This window comes from Adiantum capillus-veneris, chromosome 14 (genome assembly GCF_014529385.1).
Source record: "Adiantum capillus-veneris isolate H3 chromosome 14, ASM1452938v2, whole genome shotgun sequence".
NCBI classification, from domain to species: domain Eukaryota; kingdom Viridiplantae; phylum Streptophyta; class Polypodiopsida; order Polypodiales; family Pteridaceae; genus Adiantum; species Adiantum capillus-veneris.
The window spans coordinates 91,819,037-91,835,989 of NC_140944.1; positions in this window are offsets into that span (position 1 = coordinate 91,819,037).

The following is a 16,953-nucleotide window of genomic DNA, read 5'->3' on the forward strand; positions in this document are numbered from 1 at the left end:
CTTGATAACCCTATCATGATACTTCAGCGTTTGCTTCCAAAACTTGATTCTGACACTGTGGGTGATATATTTTTACTTTTTGAAGTTTTATTAACGAAAATTAAGCAAAATAAATTGAAAATACTTATTAACTAGCGAAAATTAGCCAAAAATTATTATACTCACCCCTAAGCATACATTTTCACTAGAAGCATCCTAATGCTCTAGATTTTGTCATTACAACTCATTATTATGCTGGTTGGATGATAAAAACGCTAAAAAATGCCAAATTTTGATCAAATTTGTTCGAAATTGAACTCTAAAAAATGAAAAAAAAAAACAAACGCATTATGTACATATATACACGTTGGACCCCTTAATGGTCCTGACTACTGCTAGATTCAACAATTACTCCCCCCTTCCTAAACTGAGTCGTCTCAGACGAAGGTTGTGTGCGTGTGCATGGGTTTGGAAATCTGTGACTATGCACGGCCGTGTAATGTGGCCCTATCCTCATGTTTGAGACATTGCATTGGGAAACAAAGTGTTGTGCAAGATGCGGGGACTGAATGTAATTTTCAGTGGCTTTGGATGGCGAGGCTAGTTGTTTATGGAACAGAAGAGCTTGCAGTTTAATTGCTCTCTCCTTGATTGTTGGTTTTTTGATGGCAACTATTTTTGGAACCCATTTGTATTCAGTATTTTTCATATTTGCAGATTTTAATGTAGGTTCCTGAATTTTCTTAGGTTTTCATTGCCATTTTGTTAGTTAAGGCTTCCTAAGTTGACTTTTTGGTCTCCATTTGATCTTTGGTTGTCTCCAGCTTTGGTTGCCAGTTCTACTCTAGATTAGCTCCTGAAGGTCTTTGATATGGCGTTACTTTCGCCGAGAGTTGTGACTTGGGCAGCCATATCTGTTTCTTTTTTTTTGTGCACAACGATTTTCTTTATCCATACTTTTCGAACAGCCGTTTTTGGTGTTTTTGGCTGATGAGCTGATTGCTTTTTGTCGATGGGGATAATCGGCCACGAGTGATCTGTTTTGGCGAATGGAGTCATGTATGTGTTAGAGTTGTGTGTGTACATCAATGCATGTTCTGACCATTGGTAACTGCATTGTATGTTCTCATCCATGGAACTCCCAAACATAGTGATTCTCTGATTCCTTCGTCTTTCATAACGAGAAATTGATGAGGACAACTATTTCCATCAATATTGATTGGTAAGTTTACTATTCCCAATGTTGGCATTTTTGCCCCGTTTCCGTCTTGTAAATCTTGTGTGGATTGCACTAGGGGTTCATCGGTAAGCATCTTGTAAGTGGAGAAGTTGAACACATTGACTCTTGCCCCTGTGTCAATCAATGCTCGTTAATATCTTCCATTCGGAAGTTTGACATTGATGCGAACATCGATTCCTATTTCCCATTGCTCGTCAGTGTGAATTATAGAAAGGGGAATTTGAGCCGTATCTGCTGGTTGAGGAAGTCTTTGTTGTTGTAATTTCTGTTTCCGCTTTAAAATCCTGATTCTGGCCTCCTTCTGTGCTTGAGCTTTTGTCTCATTTGCTTTGTTCTTGCACTCCTTCGCAGCGTGGATTTGGAAAGCATCTCTGAGGTTAGTGGTAGGTTGTACTTCTTTAATCTGTAGCCACTAATCCAATTAGGCATCTCCTCTCCCTCTATGGCACCACTAGATGATATGTCATGAATCACATAGGGTACATTGCCTCGCTTTTTGACTTTCCGGGAATGTTGTTTCAGGGTATACATTAAGACGTAATCCCCCGTAGCAAATTCCTGCTGATAACATGTTGATCAAAGAATGATTTCATGTTTCGTTTTTGCGCGTAGATTGATGCAACTGCTCTCAATCTAGTTTCATCCAGTTTTTCTAGGATATCTATTTGATTGGATAATTTATGGCCCATCCATTCTAATTATTTAGCTACCCGAAGTGTGGGGATAGGAAATTCAAGTGGCAAAATCGCTTGAATTCCATAAACCATGTTGAACGGAGTCGTTCCGATTGAGGTTTTGTACGCTACTCTATATGCCCATAAAGTTGAATGCAGCTTCTGATCCCAGTCGGCTCTCAATTCTCTAACAATTTTCGTGAGAATTGTCACCAAAATCTTGTTCGTACTTTCTGCTTGGCCGTTAGCTTGTGGATGATAGGGAGCTGACTTCTTGTGAATTACCATGAATTCATCCAATAGGAATTCGATCACTTCATTGACGAAATTAGTCCCTCTATCTCTCACTATCTCTATTGGTAAGCCATATCTGGTGAAAATGTTCTCATACAAAAACTGTGTTGTCGTTTTTGCATCATTTTTGGTTTTTGCTTTCGCTTCAACCCACTTTGTTAGATAATCTGTTGCCACAATAATGTATTGAGCATGCATTTTATATCCAGGAGGCGCAATTGGTCCTACAAAATCTATTCCCCATTTTGCAAATGCTCTTGCCCCCATCATTGGTCTCAAGGGCATGTCATCTCGTGCTCTAGGAATCTTTGTCCTCTGAAAATCATCACATCGTTTCACAAACTCTTTGGCGTCCTTGAATAGTGTAGGCCACCATATGCCAGCAATAAAAATTGCTTTGGCCGTTTTGTCAGCTGAGAAATGTTCTCCGGCTTGTCCGCCATGTGCTTGCTCTAAGATAGGAACGTATTCCTCTTCCGTCGCACACATTCTCAATTGATTGTCTTTTCCCCTCTTGTAAAGATTGTCCTCAATCAATACATAGTTTTCTTCCTCTTTCGTGATCGTTTTGATACGTGATCTACTCATCCCTTCAGGCAGTATTCCGGTGGTGAGGTATTCTACAATGTAGTTACTCCATCTAGGTGCTACAGATAATTTGAATAGAGTTGCGTGTTCTTTCATCTTTTGAAAAGTGCATATAATACATGATTTGATATGCTTATGAACACTTTGTTGCATTTTCAGCCAATATACACCCATTGTCATCAATCTTTGATACGTCCGTGCATGCCCATTGTGAATCCCCGTTGTTTGTACATGAGACTGGTTTACATACAAGTCCTGTTCACTTGATTTAACACAAAGCCTAAGTTTTTGATCCGATCCCTGTTTGTATAGCCTTCCAACCAGCATTACCAATGATCTAGATGCTACAATGGTAAATGGTTGTCTGTCAAATTCAATGACCCAATAGTCAACAAAGGAATTACATCCTCGCTCCATCTTGGAACCATTTCTATGTTGAAGAGATATGCATCTGGCAAAGCATCATCAACTCCTACAGGGTTTTCTCCATGCACCATTCTAGATAAATGATCCTCTCTTTGGTGTGTAGTTCCTTTTTTGACCACAATCATGAAGTCAAACTCAAGTAGTACGATGAACCATCGTACAATCCGCCCCGTACTGCAAGGTTTGTTTACCAAGTACAGCAGTGCTTGGTGATCAACGAAGAATACAAATCTATTGGAAAGTAGGTAATGTCTAAAATTTTTCACAGCATAGATCATACTCAAACCCTCCCTTTCAGCTGTTGTGTAATTCTTCTCTGCACTGTTTAGTTGTCTACTGGAGTAACTGATTGGAAAATCCATGTTCTTTTCTCCAGGTTGTGCAAGTATGCATCCTATAGCATATGCTAATGCATCTACGTGGATGTGGAATATATTTTCCCAATCCAGAGCCTTCAAAATTGGAGCTGATATCAATCTTTGCTTCAAAGTTTGAAAAGCTTTCTCGCACTCATCTGTCCACTCAAATTTAGTTATTAATGCGTAAAGTGGTTTCGCAATTATAGCGTATGAGTAGATAAATCTACGATATTATCCACAATGGCCCATAAATGCATGTAGCTCCTTTACCTTTACTGGTCGTGGTAGATCAACAATTACGCTGATCTTCTCCATGTCTGTCGAAATACCATTTTTGGACACGATATGTCCCAATATTTTGCCTTGTCTTACCATGAAGACACATTTCTCCGGATTCAGGAAAATCCTATACAGTCTGCATTTTTTGAACACTAATTTGGTCAAGTGCTCTATGTGCTCCAATCTTACGAGAGAGTGAACGCACAAGTCATCCATGTAAATTTCTAAGAACTGTCTTAGATATTCTTTAAAAGCATGACCCATCAGCCTCTGAAATGTGGCTGGTGCATTCGTTAAGCCAAAATCCATTATCCTGAATGCAAAAATGCCCCATTCAGTTGCAAAATCCGTCTTGTGCTGATCCTCTGGCTTTATTTCGAGTTGGTTGTAGCCTGAAAAGCCATCTAAGAAACTGTAAGCTTCTTTTCCTGCCACTCTTTCTATTACATGATCAGTAATGGGTAAGGGATAGTTGTCCCGAATTGTAGCAGCGTTTACTTTCTTGAGATTGACGCATACTCTCAACTTTCCATTTTTCTTCGGGACCACCACAATCGGTGAAACCCAGTTAGTGTGCTCAATTTCGTAAATAAACTCTGCCTCTTTCAGCTTATCTATCTCCTCCTTGATCTTCCTTGCAAACGTCTCTTTTGTAAGTATAAGGACGTTGTCTGCTTGTCTTGGCATCATTCTTAAGGGGTATTGTGTGTTGACAGATACTTGGATCCACCCCCTTAATATCTTTGTATGACCATGCAAACACATCTCTATACTGTTTTAGAGTAGCTATCAAAAGCTTTTCCTCTTCTTCAGTAAGATCCGTGGCAATATATGCAGGTTTTGGATCTTCTCCTGGCTCCGCTAGATCTATTCGTTTGGCTTTTTCACGACCGTCGTATGATGTACCAGGTTCCTTCAATTATCTCATCGATTGTTGCACTATGATTTTTCTATCTTGTATGGTATACTTCTTATAATGGGACATCACATCCATCTTGTTAGAATTCGTGTCCTCATCTGTTTCCATTTCAGTTGTCCTTATGTCTTTGAGGGTCTGTTTGAGCTTATTGTATACTTCTTATAATGGGACATCACATCCATCTTGTTAGAATTCGTGTCCTCATCTGTTTCCATTTCAGTTGTCCTTATGTCTTTGAGGGTCTGTTTGAGCTTATTGTACTCTATTTTCCTCTCTGTTTTGGTCATTCTAGACCCTGTTTCCCCCTCCTTATGTGTCTCAGTTGTTTGCTTTTCGCGCTTTTTCTTCTTGTTGTTTTTCCATGGTTTCATTTTAATAAACCGGCCAGTGACCTTGTCTTTGACACATTCGTCAGCTTTTACAAGCCTTAGATATCCCGTTTTGTCATTGACAAGAGGCATGGGTTTATGCTTATTCGCTCTTGATTTCCTTGTTCTCTTTGATCTATACCGCTCTTGTAGACTAGGTTTTTGGTTAGGAAACTCGTAAAACCTGTCCGGTCTCGACATATACTTCCTATTCGTCTCTGATCCACTTGATCTTTTGTCATCAATATCTATCATTTGGATTTCATCACCCAGTGATGGAAGGTCATCGCTTAGTGAGTCTGTGAATTCATCCTCTATTCGATTCCTATCGTCTATTACAGATATCTCATCAACTATTCTTTTACACTCAGTCTCATGTAGTGGTTCTTCTTGTTCCTCGCTATCTGATCCTGACTCAAGGATGACGCTAGCCATTTGCAACGTTACTAGGTCGTATGCTTCATCGTCACAAAATTTTGTAGGCGTGCATTTGTTAACACATACATCCAAGGTTGAAAATATTTGAGTCCACCCAAATGGCTCAAATAAATGTTCAGGGAAAGGTTCTGGGAGATAAACCTCGTCTTCTACTGACCTTTCCAACACACATTCCTCTTTGATTAAGTCTCCACAATCAGATGCTCCACAGATCCAGACATGTGATTTCATTTGTAACCGAGCACAGTATTTATTTTCCATTCACTATGGTTGAATCAAATTCTTGCACTGGTGTTTTTGCAACGTCTCTATAGCTGTGATCCTTCATGTTGATTTTTGTTATTAGCTCCTCATGCCTTAGGTAAATTTGGTCGTACCCCCAATCTGGTATCATTTTGAGTTGACACATAAAAGGTCGCCCCAAAATAATGTCAAAGTTGTTCGTTTTTCCGAGATCTACCGCGGTAAAGGTGTGCTCATAGTTAATTCCACACGAAGTTACAACTATTTGGTCCAGGACTCCCAATGTTCTCTCTACATACCCATCTGCGAGTTGCAGTTTCATTCTCGTCTTTCTGAAAGATGGATGGCCCCATTTCTCCTAGAGATGCTTTGTAGCAATCGCAACTCCCGCTCCACTGTTTAGGATAGCTATCTTCTTTATATCCTGATATTCGACAGGTAAGGTTGTACTACCTTTCTCACCTTCACAGTAATCTCCGACCTTGTTTATGGGCACAGGCTGGGCTTTGGGTTGACCTTCCCGTTTGTTTTCTTCCACCGTAGGGTTTGTCTGAAGAGGAATCTTTATTCCTTTGTTCTCCAAATGTTTCCCCATGTCTTCCCATAAGTGTGGTCTGACTCTCAAGAGTTTTGACAGTGTGATTGTGCATGTTACAGGTGTCGACATCATCTCTTGAAGACTTTTTGAGTCAATCATTTGTGGAATAGCTCTCATCTGGGATGGAACTAATCTTATCTCCGATTGTGCCTCGTGTTCACTTATAAATGAAGACAGGGTTTTCAGGGATTTAGCTTTTCTTTCCATCAAAACCTCCATTCCTGCATCTCCATATAGTGATTGTATATCTCCTGGATAAAATCCGTTGTCCATGTTAACCTCAAGAATTGGTGCAGACTGTAACGTCGCGCTTCTGTTCTTTCTATTTCTAATGGTTTCCCATATGTGTTGTGGCCATGGTTCTTCCACTTCTGGAATTGGCATTATAGTCATTGAGTTAGCATCATCAGTGGTGTTCGGCACCACTCAGTGATCCAATGCCAATATAGTTTCAGGCATGGGTCCGTTTACTTGTTCTGATTCATCGATCTTCAATTTTTCTCGCTCTTTGTGAATCAACACTTCTTATTCTGGGGTTCTAATCGCATTAGGTTCCATCAATGCCTGGGCTGTTTCAATAAGGTGTTTATACATTTCCAAACACTTTGTTTCCACTTCTGGTTGAGGATAAGTCAACCATCTCTGCTCTAAGGTTTGGTTTGTTTTTAGCTTTGCTTCATACGCTTGTAATAGAGTATCTAAAGGCTCTAGCACTTTCTCGACCAAGACTGATCCCCTTGAGGATGCTTTCCTCAGCTTGTTGTTGTCCTCAGCAGTTTTACTATCTCTCTCTTGTTTGAGTTTCTCTTTCATTTCATGTAATTCATTTTTCATGGCAATTTGGGTTTTTATCCTTCTTGCTTTCATTCTGTCTCGTTTCGCCTTCCAGGATTTCTGTTGTGTTCTCACAGATAAACTCTCGTTTTCTGTGGGTATTGGCAACTCGACCTTTTCTTCCAATGGCTTGTTTTTCTCTAAGTCCTCGGCTTGGGCTCTGGTTACCGCATTGATTTGGATCATGGGTTCGGTTTCTGATCCACTGCTTGCACTTGGTAACACCCCCACAATATTCATAGTTCCTTTTCCCTTGTTGTTCGGATTCCTTGGGCAATCTGGCAGTATGTGATTCACACCACACCCATCACAAAACCCAAAAATTTTCACTCTTTCACCTTTGAAAGGACAACTACGCTCCCAATGATCTGTACTTCCACAGTTATAGCATGGTCCAATTGGTGGTTGAGTTTGAGGAGGTGGTCCCATAGGTTATCCCGCCCTATTAGGATATCCTCTTGGTTTGTAGTTCTGGTTTGCAAAATGAACATTAGCGTTCTTTCGTCCACCAAATATTGATCCCTCGAAGGTTGTGCTACATACGTTGGTGGTGCCATACCCTCGTTATTTCCCCACGGTTGATAGGCTTCGTCTGCCTACATTTGTGGTTTAGGTTCAGTTACGTAAGGCTCATTCAATTCCTCGTAATAAGAAATTTGAGGTGTATTATTTGTTCTTGGTGATGCTTTGTAAGGTTGAACATACCTAATCATGGCCCCATTTTCCTGTGGTAAAGGAGCTTGTTGACCCAACAGAGGTTGAGGTCTGTCTGCTCCTGCTACCATATTCACATTTGGCCCAACTTGATATCTTGGAGGAGGTGGCTGGAGTGTTCCTACTGGAGGTACATACAACCTTTCCCTCACATAGTTTTTGTTTAAAAACACTCATCTGTGCCATGGTTCGTCCATTTTTGCTCTATGGCGCACCATTTTAGTACTCGTCCATTTGCAACTGGTGCTTTCGACTGTTGTGTGCACCATGGCGTCGGGTGATCCCCCCCACATATGTCACATTTCCTCATCTAAGACTGTCTCATCACAGGATTTGATCTCATATGTTGCTTCATTCTCTTCGTTACTTCTTCTATCAATTGGTTAGCTGTCGGCATCAAAGAAGCCTGAGCATCTTTCTTGGTAGAGGGTTCACTCTTAATAGATGAAGAGCCACTAGTTACTGAATCAGTATACTCTGACACTTTCCCATATGCTTTGCAGTTATCAACAAGATATAACGCTTCCCTTGTAACCTGTTCGAATGTGCTACATGCTTTCAAGTGAAGGTCCTTTTTCAAGGTTTCATTTCTAAGTCCTTCAATGAAGAGCACAAACAATCTCTCGTCTTGTGGTAATTCTCTCCTTGGGCACCTCTCAATGTATTGCTTGAATCTCAAGGATGCTTCCTTCATTTTTTCATTCTGATTTTGTTTAAAAGCATATATCTGTGATACAGTATTATGCTTTATGCCCCATTTTGAGAATTCTTCCGCGAACTCCCGCAATACATGTTCAATATTCGGACATGTTTCAGGGTTCAAAGGTTGAAACCATGTTAAGGCCGTCCCTTCCAAGGTCAGCCTGAATCCCTCATATTGAGTATGGAAATCAGTGATCTGCTCTGCTCTTAAGACTTGCTTGAAGAGAGACACATGGGCATATGGATCCCGTGATCCGCTATACTTCTTTGGCATGCACTTTGCTACTTGGGATGGCCTCATCATTCTATGGTTTGAGACCAATCTCAGTGCTCCCGTGTCTCGACTTAATCGTTCCAGTAATTGATGAGCCGGGGATACAAGCTTCCAAATTCTATCAACCTGTCATTACCCATCTTTAGTTAGAGCTCCCAGATTATTAGTTCAAAGTATATATATCCTTCCAACTCCTTTTTATCGATTTTTGCATATCGTCTTCCATATTTGTCGTTTGCAACGATTTTCGTTTCTGATCCCTCTATGTAGGTGAAGACATAAAGTCTTTTCCGCTCTATCAACTCTCCCACGTAGGGTTCCTTGCATCTATAATAGAGATCTTGCTCTCCATTATTATACTTGTATAACCCCACATAGACGTTGTCTGTGTTGATTCTCAAAGTTTCATTTTCTCGCCTTAGCCTCGCATCAGGGAAGCTCATTATTGGTGCTTTCTCCTTAGATTCCTCATCTACTTTGGCTTTCGTGCCCATCAATCCCCACTTGTCCACAATGTTAGGATTTAGGACTACGAAGTACATGTTACCTTCGTCATCTAGGTACCTATCTCCTCTATAGCTCACAGGCACTAAGTCCTTGAACTCACTTGGTCTATCTTCTATTTTCACACAGTAGAGGTCCATACCATCTTTGTAGATCTTGGCACCTTGCTTGTTTTCATACTGATACTTGATGAACAATGGCTTCATTGTGGCGGAAGGGTTTGATGGTCCTACTGCCATGTTTTCTCTTTCGTTTAGGTTTAAATGTCCCAAGTGTTCCGTGAAATACTCGTAAGATTTCTCTAAAGAAGTATCAGAAATACTTCCTTCAAGGATCGGCTCTAACGGTCGTACTACACCTTGGTTTACACTCTCCTCTGTTGATAAAACACTTGCTTGATCCGCTAAATTTCGGTGTTGGTTGTTGATTTGTTTTCCCGATCTCAAAAACATGAAGAAAGTGAAATTTACCGATTGAATCCAAACCTCTTACCTGGAGGTGGAGTGATCTTCCAACTCTCACGACTGCATGGATTGTTACTTGATCGTCTCTGCAAATGAATACACTTGATGGCTATGAGATCACTGTATCATTCCAATTGTCAGTAGATTCAACAACTTCACAACGAATTCAACACAATTTTGCTTGCAGATTATTGATAGTATGTCCAATTTGGGTTTTGACAACTCCTGATATATTAAATAGTCTAGGTCTATGAACATGTCAAAAATGAGTCAATTCTGGCACAGAGGTACACCGATCGTGATCGTAGTACAGTGCCCAAATTTGATGAAACTTCATCAGCTTGTTCACTAGGCTATTTTAAGGCTATTCACCAAATACTTTTGTATTCAAACCCCAAAAAGTCAAGCTTTTACCAATTCTTGGTTGGAAGTGTTTGTTTTCCCGAATCTGTTAGTTTGACTTGATTTTGGTATTTGTTTTGGGATATGAAAGCTATCTGGGGTTGTCCTGTGTTGTACAGGCTCTCCCTTTGTATAGTCTATACCCAATTTGATGTATATGATCCTGATGAAAGTCAATTTCTATGTTAGTATATCAATTTCCGACTTGGATCAATACTCAGATGGTTTGACAGGTATTTTGAGGTTTCTGGATCTTGGTCCTGTATACTTTTATGTTTCTATACACCTGAGATTCCCACAGATGAAATCTGGTCAAAATCTGGCATAGAGGTATACCAATCGCGATCGTAGTACAAAGGTCAAATCAGACCAATTTTGGTGTGCTTGTAGGCAATGGTGTTTTGAGGATATTTTCCCATTCACTTAGCATTTGGATCACTAAAATCCAAAATTTTACACTTTTTGGGTTTTTTAGGCTAGTTTTGCCCAAGTAGCCTGATTTTCTTGATTTTTGATGTTTCTGGGTGTGGTTGCTTTAGACAAACTTGTTTAGAATCTTATCATGAAGGCACACAACAATTCTTGTCCAATTCTGACACAGAGGTACACCGATCGCGATCGTAGTACATGAGCCAAATCTGTTGAAATTTAGTCTGCTCCCTCTGACAAGTGTTTTACAGTGTTTTACAGTGTTTTGTGCTACCACTTGGTGATTTGAATCACTATCAACCCTGTTTGGTCAGATTTTCTAAATTTCAGAGTCTTATGGCCTTTTTGCCAAAGTTATGGTTTCCTGGTTTCTCAACTCTAACTTTTGCCCCAAATCTGACTGGAATGCGAATTACTTATCCTACTCCTAAGTACAGAAATGAAAGAGCATAAAGAAATGAATGAAACAAAACAAACAAGACGGATTTTGGGTGAGATTTCAGTACTCAATCGAATTAGAGAAATTGAAGAGCAAAAATGCTTTGAACACTCTCACTCATAGCTCCCTAAATCTTCTAAGAGAGGATCTAGCCGGTCCACTGACTCTAGAGTCCACTAAGCTCTAAACCCCTATCTAGCAGCCTAACTGAGGTGTAAAATGGATTTGTGGATTCATCTTCTTTTAAGGAAGCTAACTGCGCACTTGGTCACTCATCACCTAAGGTGCATTCCCCGACAACGACGCCAATGTTTGCGGGTCGCCGCGATGGACGTCCATAGCATAGCTCTCACGCATCAACATAAAATATCAATACAAGGGAAGCGACCAGGATGAGGCATGGAAACTCACTAGGGTGTCATTCCTAATGAAGTGAACTTGATGAGATGCAACTACTAACACTACAAGCAAATGATACACACTAAATCCAAGTAATATGCCTATGTCCTTCTACACAGCTCTACAGTCATCACGCCCATTTACCATGCAAATCATATCGGATTCGCACGAAACTTGAAGGGAAGCGACAGGGGACTATTTAGGTCCTATCACTGTCACAGTATTCTGGAGAGGTACATGGATCGCGATCATTCGTCCCAAAGTTAGCAAAAACAGTAACAGATGATCACAAAAGCTCGTTTTAGAGTCCGTGAAGCCTCTCCTAGGGTCAAAACAACATAAAATATGCATTTAAACACTCAAAACAGCGATTTAAGGTCTCAAACGCGTAGTTGAACACCTACACCGAATCTTGAATGCTTACACTTGAATGGAAGAGCAAAGTAAGAGGAACACAATGCAATAAGCGAATCTGAATTCGGATTACCATAGCCACAATAGCGAAGATTACAAGTTGGAGCAAGAGGAAGCTCTCAAACGTACGCTGTCTTCTTCAAAACTTGTGATAAAAGAGGATAATGTTCAAACTTACAAAACTGACCTTTATAGTTTAGGTCTGTACAAATGGCTTGTCTAGTCAAAAAGTCCTAAACTTCTAACTGGATCTCCACTATACAATTGCTCTCGGAAAAATAATCAAGAATTTCTTTACAAGTTCTCGGCTTAGAGAAGCTCTTTTACAAAAGGATGAGATTTTCGCAAAAATGTAGATTCCCTGAAAAATGTGACTCTTTCTCTGGCGATCATTGCTTCGTCCGCCAAATAGTCCCTTCACTTGGGGAAGATGGGATCGCCATGAAATCCATCAATTTGGTAATACATTAGGGAAAATTTGGACTCACAAAGGGGCTTTATAAGGAGTTTGACTTCCTCTCTCATGTCCAAAACAGGCGTGCGGTAAATTCTTTGCAAATCCACTGTAAACTTTGCGGAGATTTGATAGTTAGATTCTACTCTTCAAACTCTTTCTATCGACATATAGCACGCCATGAGATTCCTCATATTTTGAAAGATTCTATTTTTTATTCTCTTGTGATGTGAGAACTCCGTCTAGAATCTAGAGAATCAAAAATAAAATCTTTCAAAATATAAGAAATCTCATGGCGTGCTATATATCAATAGAAAGAGTTTGAAGAGTAGATTCTAACTGCCAAATCTCCGCCAAGTTTAGAGTTGATTTGCAAAAATTTTACCGCACGCCCGTTTTGGACATGAGAGAGGAAGTCAAACTCCTTATAAGGCCCCTTTGTGAGTCCAAATTTTCCCTAATGTTTAACGACACCTTTTGGGCTTTGGTCCCTTGACGTGGGGAAGATGGGATCGCCATTCTTCGATAGGGTCAGGTAGTCCCTCTGTAAACATTCTTTCCAACCAGAAGTGAGTATGCCCACTTTCCCATGACTTTAAGTCACTTTCTTCTTGGATGACACTAGGTATGTCTAGGGGTCTATGGACTTTGTGAGGTTGTTGTTGCGTAGGGAACAATGTGTCTATAATATGGATCTGCCTAGGTGCTGGTTCTAGATCCCTTTGGGTATCTTCTATGCAACTACTTAATAGCTTGACTCGCTTGATCTCCTTTGTAGGGTTTGGATAAGTTCTTATCTTTTTCTTGGATCGTGGCCATTGTGGCTCATGATGATCTTCATTGTTGGTTTCTTTATTAGTGGTTGTTTTGGTCTCCATGGTTTCACCTGAATCAGAATCCTCTTCAGCGTTGTTCATATATACAGTGTTGTCACCAGTTCCTATGTTGGTCTTTGAACTGGGGTCTAACTTCGTTGCTTTTTGTGATCTCTTCCTTCGTGTTTTCTTTTTCTTTTGAGATTGGGCAATTGATACCGAGTCTCTTTCTTCAAGAATATAATTTTGTTTTTGGAGCATCGATTGTGTGAGTACATTTACCGGACCACAGGTGTACTTTGTAATGGCTCCTTGGTAACCTCATCCAAGTTTAATGGCGTGATCTTCAGTGCATTTGGATTATTTAAACATTGGGCAATCAAATGATCTATGCCACATCGATTACACATGAGTATCAACACTATAGGCGTGCTCGCTTGATTGGTTTGCATTAGTGTGGCGTTCTTTTGTAGCCTAATAGGACACTCAGCCACACGATGTGGACCTCCACACTCATAGCATTGAAGAGGTAGTCTCTTGGAAGTGTAATTGATAATTTGGCCTCTTGCAGCAAGAGCAGCTACTTGATAGACAAGTTTGACTTGTCCCCAATAGTCCTCCATGTAGTATTGTGGACTTTCTTCAAGTGCATCAATCACATAGGAAATATTAGTGTCTATATCTTCCTCATAGCCTTCCAAACAAGCAATAGATGACTCACAACCCACTTGATTCACAGAAGTGATTCTCAAATCTGGTGGTTGCGGTCCTAGAACTTTAGGTGGTAAGGGTGTTGTTTGAACAACATTTTGGGCCCTAGGGACCATGTGTGTGACATTGGTTCAAGAGGTGGGTCCGGCATCAATGCAGGCACTCGAGGTGTGTCCGTCCATGCTAAGGTTGGTCTATTGGCCATCATGCACTCAAATACTATGCAATCCTTAGCTTAATGACCATACCTCCCTGCACTCAAATACTATGCAATCCTAAGCTTGATGAACATACCTCCCACAGGCATTGTAATTCTGATTGAATTTTACTCTAAAAGTAGGGCATTCACTGGTAGTATGCAGACCATAGCATACTCTTGGGGTGGTCGCTTATCAAAATCTTCCTATATCACGTGCGTTCAAGAGGTTTTTTTTTCAAGAAAAAGATCCTTCTATTAGTTAATGAAGACTGCCCATAGGGCTACAACCACCTCTGCAAGAGAGGGCTACAACAAGCATGATGGGGAGACTCTCCCAATGAAAAAACATCATATATACAATGAGGCTAAATCAAGAGATGGGAGGAGGGAAGAGCCACATAGGTGGACGATAGTGCCATCTAAGCACACCCTGGACTATGGTGTAGAAAGGCCCAGGGCGCCAGAGTCGAAGGAAAGCCTTGCGGCACTCCCGCATGCGTTCAGAGCTGTCTTGTAGTCCCTCAAGCTGTCCACTGAGAGTATGGATGAGCTCTAGCCAAAAGTCACGAACAGTCTCTGCTGGTGGCACAGGGCGAGCCTCATAGATGCGGAAACAGCGGGCCCGCCAGATGAACCAAAGTGTCAAGCCACTGATGAGCTCCCAACACTCCTCTCTCTCACTGCACCACTCCTGTGGAGTAAGCTTTATAGCAGGCTGGAGTGTAGGTCGCCCCCCCCTGCATCACTATCATCCTGCTAGTGGAAGATAGCTCAAATTGAAGTGCCGAGCCCGTGAGGGTGGACCAAGCCGTTGCCCCCAAGTGTATTGTCGAGCCGTGGAGAGAGCAGGCATCTGCAGAAGAACTCGTAGCCACACCTGGTGGGCCGAGGGACAGTCCCAAAGACAATGATATTGACTCTCTACCAAATGGTCACAAGCTGCACATGTGGCCGAGAGACCACTATGCACTAGCCATCTCCCTACTGTTGTAGCTCTATGTCCGACCAGCCAAAATAAGGTGGCTTTCCTCGGCTCTCTGGAGTCCCACAACCTCTTCCAAAAGTCTGCCAAGAACTCGACTGTGAGACCCTCCTCCTGCCAATGACGTGCTGCAGCGGGGTGGGCCTCTCTCTGTGCTGCTAGTATATGACGTCCCAGTCGAACAGTGTACTGAAAGAACGGGACTCCTGGGTGGTCTGTAGAAGAGAAGGGGTCCTCCATAGCCACTCACCAGTATATCATTGTACTCATGCCAGCGGACAACACTCCCAAGCCCATAGCCTCCAATGTCCTGTGTCAAGAACTGTTGGGTCAGAGTCTATGACGTAGGTCCTCCCACAGATGCCCACTACTCGGATCCTCTGAAAAAAGCACTCTTCTACCTGCGGGGCCTCTACTGCAACTCGCTGTAGTCGTCCCCCACCCTGAAGCTCGAAGAACAGGGCTGAGACAGACTCTGAGCACGCCCTGACTGAAATGAGAACCTCCAGTCGTGTGAATTCTCCCATCCACTGGGGTGCTACTGGCTCAAGAGGCATGATCCACTCAGTTGGAACTGACTCTGAGATGTCCTGACACATGCTCTGCACCCCTAGCTGGAAACCTTGCACCTCCTCTGACAAACCTGTGAACTCTAGCTAGTCATCTACAGAGCGCACTGGAACTGCTACCATGGGACCCCAAGAAACATGAGGCCGACTACCAACCAAGTGGCCTCTCTGAGTGCTTACCATGGGGTTCCAGACGAGGGGCTGCCGTAGGTGCTCCTCCGTGCCCGTCGGCTGTCTCTGCTCCAGGCCACGCCGTAAGAGCTCCCAAGATCGAAGCAAAATCACAGTGAAGCGGTCCTCCAGTCTCCTTCTCAAAACAACTCGACGCAACTCTGTAAAGATCCATCTGGTCGAAGGTTGCCAAGGGCCTCCTGACTGAGGCACCTTGTCACTAAGCCTCTACAGCAAGAACTTCATACAGGGCTCCTCTCCTGGAAGAAGTCCTTTGACTACGAACTTCCCAAGAAGGGCTCTGCTCTGATGTGCTGGATCAATGATCCCAAGCCCTCCTTGAGAACCAGGAAGTGTGATGATTGACCAAGCCACCTTGGCTCGGGCAATCTAAGTGTCATGACCTGACCAAAGGAAGTTCCTGATCAGCCTCTCTACCTGGCTGGTTGGCAACTACTACTCTACCAGCCAGCGAAAGTCGTGCTGAGCTCCAATGTCACAGCTTTCTCCTGATGGATAGGAGAAGAGGAGCAATCTGCTGCTTGGGGGACAAGTCCAAACCAACCTGACAACCGAAGTACCGAAATTGCAGTCCCTAGGGGAATCCACCTGAAACCCTCTCCTAGCATCCAATATGGCACAGGAGCACTGCCAACCGAGAAAGCCACTGCATTTCTCTAGTTGATCAATGCGCCCAATGCACAATAGAAGGTCTCCAAAGCCTGCTCACATCTGTGCAGATTGGCCTCCTGGCCCTCTAAGTACAAGGCTGAGTCATCGGCAAACTCAGCGTCCAGTAGCTCATCTCCCTGAATAGGGAGTGCTAAGCCCCGCAGACCAACCTGCTGTGACACCAAAAATCTGCTCATCGCCTCCGCAAAGAACAGAAAGAGAAAGGGGGCAAGAGGACAACCCTATCTGACTAAGCGTGTGAGCATGAAGCACTCACCTCTACCTCCTGCCAAAAGTACTTGACTGTGAGCCTGTCTGTACAAAGATGACACCCCTCTGATCCAAGCATCTGAGAAGCCCATCGTGCGTAGAGTGCCCTCTAGAAAGTTCCAGTCAACTC